This window comes from Lathyrus oleraceus, chromosome 4, assembly GCF_024323335.1.
Source record: "Lathyrus oleraceus cultivar Zhongwan6 chromosome 4, CAAS_Psat_ZW6_1.0, whole genome shotgun sequence".
NCBI lineage: Eukaryota > Viridiplantae > Streptophyta > Magnoliopsida > Fabales > Fabaceae > Lathyrus > Lathyrus oleraceus.
In genome coordinates, this window is record NC_066582.1 from 122562534 (window position 1) to 122568577 (window position 6044).

Below are 6044 nucleotides of genomic sequence, written 5' to 3' on the forward strand. Positions count from 1 at the left end.
AACGGTCAGTGTTTTCTTAAAAAGAGTTTCTACGGATTCTATTGTTTTCAAAAAATGGTTTTTGACTTAATTATAAGTGACAGCTACATTAACATAAAATCATGGTTTATTCAACAGAGCGAGAGTTTGAGATAAAACTTTTAATCAATAAAGTCAACTGAAAAGATTTATTTTAAAACCAGGAAACCGACAAAGAATTGATTCCCTAATTACGACGAACTACATACCGATATCCGCTTTATTAATATTTAATCTAGATCTTAGTTTAGTTTTTAGCTTTTCCCCCAAACAATCAAACATTATCCACCTTAGCTTTACGAAGTAACCTTAGATAACGGTATATCGATTCATAAGTCCCTGTGGGATCGATATCTTTTAAAACTACGCGATAGAACTGTGCACTTGCAGTTTGTACCCCAAATTCGACTCACGAAGTCGAGCGATCAAGTTTTTGGCGCCGTTGCCGGGGACTTTTATTTAATCGATATCGTAACTCTTCTGTTACGCTGTAGAGACTAAGGTTTCTTTTTCTTTTCTTTCTATCGTCGATTTGTATGCCACACACTCGTTCACAAGGCGAGCCACTCTATTTACGAATCAACGAAATCGAACTATATCTCCGAGTCTTACAACGAATTCGGGAATATCGTGCTGCAAACAATCTCCCTCCTGTAGAACTTCCTGATTTCAAAAACATTTTCCCTTCGATACCCGAGATGGCAGAACCAGCTCGTGCTCTTAGAGATTACGCCGCTCCATCACAAGATGAGCCGCATTCAAGTATTGCTCCACCCGCAATCGAAGCAAACAATTTCGAACTTAAACCTTCGTTGTTGCAGGCAGTGCAACAGAACCAATTCTCTGGAAATCCTACCGAGGATCCAAACCTTCATTTATCCGTATTTGTCCAATACGCTGATACTGTTAAAGCTAATGGTGTCACTTCAGAGGCAATTCGACTTCGTCTTTTTCCTTTCTCGTTAAGAGATAGCGCTAGAAGATGGCTTCAATCTCTTCCTTCTAACTCTGTCACCACATGGAACGAGTTGAAGAAAGTTTTTCTTGCCCGATACTTTCCGCCAAGCAAAACAGCTATGTTAAGAGCCCAGATAAACGGATTTAAACAGAAAGACAACGAGTCTCTTTTCGAAGCATGGGAAAGATACAAAGACATGATGAGACTTTGTCCACACCATGGTTTGGAAGACTGGTTAGTAATTCACACATTTTATAATGGTCTCTTGTATAACACAAGGTTAACAATAGACGCCGCTGCAGGTGGTGCACTAATGAACAAACCTTATGCTGATGCTTACCAGTTTATCGAGAGCATGGCCCAAAACCACTATCAGTGGGGAACCGAACGAACAATGGTGGAAAAACCTCAAACGAAAACTGGCATGTACGAGATAAGTAACCTTGATCATGTTAATGCAAAAGTGGATGCTCTGGTCCAGAAAATTGAAAGTTTAAATGTATCACCTCCAACCGTCGTGGTTGCTATAACTCAGAATTGCGAGGTCTGTGGAATCCAAGGTCACACTCCTACGGATTGTCAACTCTTAACAGGAATCCAAGCAGAGCAAGTAAACTACGCTCAAGAAAGCCCCTACTCGCATACCTATAACTCAAATTGGAAGAACCATCCAAACTTTTCATATAAGAGTAATAACGCTTTATACGCACCCGGACAATCTTCAAATCAAGCCCTAGCTATACCTCCGGGATATCAGAAACCGAACCCATCCATGCCTAACAATAACGCCCCTAGGAAATCCAACTTGGAAATCATGATGGAAAACTTTATAGCTTCTCAACAACAAACCAATAAAGATTTCTTAAACCAGAATGTACACACTGGCGAACAACTTAAACAATTAGCAAGTAAAGTAGATGCCCTGGCTACCCATAACAAAATGCTGGAAACACAAATATCACAAGTAGCTCAACAACAAGCGCCTACTGCTGCCCCAACTGGTACATTTTCTGGACAGCCCCAACCTAACCCGAGAAGCCACGCTCATGCAATCATATTAAGAAGTGGAACGGAAGTGGAAGGACCGTCTGATCCAAGGATAGGAAACCAAAACCCTAAAAAGTCAACTGAGGAAAGTGAACCTAAGGAAAAGGAAGAGAGTAATAAGGAAACCATAGAAAAGAAGGAACCTTATGTACCTCCACCACCTTATAAACCACCTATCCCTTACCCTCAAAGGCTTGTTAAAACCAAAGATGCGGGCCAATTTAAAAAATTTGTTGATCTCCTTAAACAATTAAACGTTACAATCCCGTTCACCGAAGCGATTACGCAGATGCCCTCATATGCCAAATTCTTAAAAGAAATTCTTTCTAATAAAAGGAAACTTGAAGATAGCAAAACCGTTACACTCCCTGCCGAATGTAGCGCTATAATCCAAAACATGCCTCCTAAACTCAAGGATCCGGGTAGTTTCTCTATACCCTGTCACATAGGAAAATTTGTCATCGACAAAGCCTTATGCGATTTAGGAGCCGGAATTAGTGTGATGCATTTATCCATATGTAAGAAACTGGAAATGGGAGAATTAAGACCAACCTAAATGTCTGTGCAACTAGCAGATCGTTCCATCAAATATCCTGTAGGAATTCTTGAAAACGTTCCCGTACGCATAGGTCAATTCTACATTCCAACTGATTTTACAATTATGGACATTAGAGAAGATGATATTACACCCATTATACTGGGAAGACCGTTCTTAGCAACTGCCGGTGCAATCATAGACGTAAAACGAGGACGACTCACCTTCGAAGTAGGTGAAGAGAAAATTGAGTTCATTCTTTCCCAATTCTTGAAAGCACCTGTAATAGAAGATACATGTTACTTCATGGATATCATCGATGAATGCATAAAAGAAGCAGAGTTAGTAGAAGACAAATCATCCGACTACCTTGTAGAAGACAAATTTAACCAATGTTTAGCAATAACACCGGACCCTACGCAGTGTCTTAACAAACCAACCCTTGACCTGAAAACACTTCCCAAAAATCTGAGATATGAATTCCTAGACTTAGAACTTGAACGACCTGTGATAGTTAATGCAGACCTAGGAAGACTCGAAACGGAAAAACTCCTACATATTTTAAGAAAGTATCCAACCGCACTAGGTTACAACACCGATCTTAAAGGAATAAGTCCTTCTATTTGTATGCACCGCATCATGCTAGAAGAAGACTGTAAAACCTCTAGGGAACACCAGAGGAGACTAAATCCGATCCTGAGTGAGGTAGTGAAGAAGGAAATAACCAAGTTATTAGAAGCAGGTATTATATATCCTATATCTGATAGCAAATGGGTTAGTCCTGTACACGTAGTACCAAAGAAAGGAGGCATAACCGTTATTGAAAACGAAAAAGGGGAAACTATAACCAAACGAATCGAATCGGGATGGAGAATGTGCATTGACTATAGGAAACTAAACAAAGCAACCCGAAAAGATCATTTCCCTTTACCGTTCATTGACCAGATGTTAGAACGATTAGCAAAACATTCACATTTCTGTTATCTAGACGGTTATTCAGGCTTCTTTCAAATACCCATTCACCCTGATGACCAAGAAAAGACAACATTCACGTGCCCTTTTGGTACCTTCGCTTATAGACGAATGCCGTTTGGCCTCTGTAATGCTCCTGCAACTTTTCAAAGATGCATGACGGCAATTTTCGCCGACTTTCTCGAAAACATCATGGAAGTATTTATGGATGACTTTTCCGTATGCGGACAAAGTTTTGAAGAATGCCTTGAAAACCTAGAAAGAGTTCTTGAGCGATGTGTAAAAGTAAACTTAGTACTTAACTGGGAGAAGTGCCACTTTATGGTACAAGAAGGAATTGTTTTAGGACACATCATATCAAATAGAGGAATTGAAGTAGACAAAGCCAAAATAGAGGTAATCGAAAACCTTCAACCCCCAAGAACCGTGAGAGAAGTACGAAGCTTCTTAGGACACGCCGGTTTTTACCGACGATTCATCAAAGACTTCTCTAAAATAACTAAACCTTTAACCGGACTATTGATGAAAGATGCTGAATTCATATTCGACGATAACTGTTTAGAAGCATTTCAAACGCTTAAGCAAGCATTGATCTCCGCACCCATAATGCAGACACCCGACTGGAATGAACCATTCGAAATAATGTGTGATGCCAGCGATTATGCTGTAGGTGCTGTTTTAGGACAACGAAAGGATAAAAAGCTTCACGTTATATATTACGCAAGTAGAACCCTAGATGAAGCGCAGACGAATTACGCCACTACCGAGAAAGAACTCCTAGCAGTTGTATTTGCGCTAGATAAATTTCGTTCTTACTTGGTCGGAGCCAAAATAATAGTTTACACTGATCACGCTGCTATCAAGTACCTCTTAACAAAAAAGGATGCTAAACCTAGACTCCTAAGATGGATTTTGTTGCTACAAGAGTTCGATTTAGAAATCAAAGACAAGAAAGGAACTGAAAACGTAGTAGCAGACCACCTCTCTAGACTTGAGAACCTTGAACCGGAAAGAACATCAATTAATGATGATTTCTCGTACGATAAACTTATAGCTACTTTGGAAGAGAATAACTCTGACAAACAAGTAGAAACCACCTTAGCTATATCTGTCACACCATGGTACGCTGATCTCATCAATTATTTAGCTGCCGGAATAGTTCCACCTACTTTATCTTACCAGCAGAAGAAACGATTCTTCTACGACATAAAACACTATTACTGGGGCCCCGATGGTATTTTCCGTCGATGTATACCCGAAGAAGAGGTAGAAAATATAATCCAACATTGCCACTCAACTCCTTATGGTGGACACACAAGTACATCCAAGACCTGCTCTAAAATCCTACAAGCCGGCTTTTATTGGCCAACTATATGGAAGGACGTACATGCGACTATTAAGGAATGTGACAGATGTCAACGCACAGGAAACATATCTAGACGTGACGAGATGCCACAAAAAGGTATTTTGGAAGTAGAGATTTTCGACGTGTGGGGAATAGACTTCATGGGACCTTTTCCATCCTCTTTCGGTAACAAATACATACTCGTGGCAGTTGACTACGTACCAAAATGGATCGAAGCTATAGCTTCTCCAACAAATGACACCCGAGTAGTAACTAGACTCTTTAAGAATGTAATATTTCCGAGATTTGGCATCCCAAGAATAGTAGTCAGTGATGGTGGATCACACTTTATATCCAAGGTACTCGAAAAACTATTGTTTAAATATGGCGTGAGACATAGGGTAGCGACACCTTACCACCCTCAGACCAGTGGACAAGTGGAAGTATCTAACAGAGAAATCAAGCAAATACTAGAAAAAACAATCGCCACTTCAAGGAAAGACTGGTCATTGAAATTACCAGAAGCTTTGTGGGCATACCGAACTGCTTATAAAACTCCCATAGGGACGACCCCATTTAAGCTCATTTATGGAAAATCCTGTCACCTCCCGGTAGAATTAGAACATAAAGCCTATTGGGCTATTAGAAATCTGAATTTAAACTATAAGGCCGCCGGCGAAAAGAGAATCCTTGACATAAACGAATTAGAGGAACTCAGAAGAGACGCCTATGAAAATGCCAGAATCTACAAAGAAAGAACAAAACAATGGCATGACAAGCGTATATCAAGGAAAATCTTCAAGCAAGGCGACGCAGTCCTTTTATTTAACTCTAGACTAAAGTTATTCCCGGGAAAACTACGATCCAGATGGTCAGGTCCTTTTCATATCACTAACATCTTTCCCAGTGGAGCGATAGAAATTAAAGGTAAATCCACAGAACCGTTCACCGTAAACGGGCAACATCTAAAACACTATCACTATGCGGAAACCAACGAAGATTCGCAAATCCTACACTTAGACGAAATGCCTCCAGGATTAATAGATTATATTTAACAGTTTCTTTGTCGAGCTTGCGACATTTAAACAAAGCGCTTAGTGGGAGACAACCCACAATTATTTTATTATTCCTTACATTATTATTATTATTTTCTACTTTTCCTTAATTAT

General features: G+C 39.9%; 1 pseudogene; it reads right to left on the reverse strand.

Moving 5' to 3' along the window:
• Nucleotides 1–1101: 1101 nt before the first annotated feature.
• On the reverse strand, nt 1102–1201 carry LOC127077371 (uncharacterized; annotated as a pseudogene).
• Between the last annotated feature and the right edge of the window lie 4843 nt (nt 1202–6044).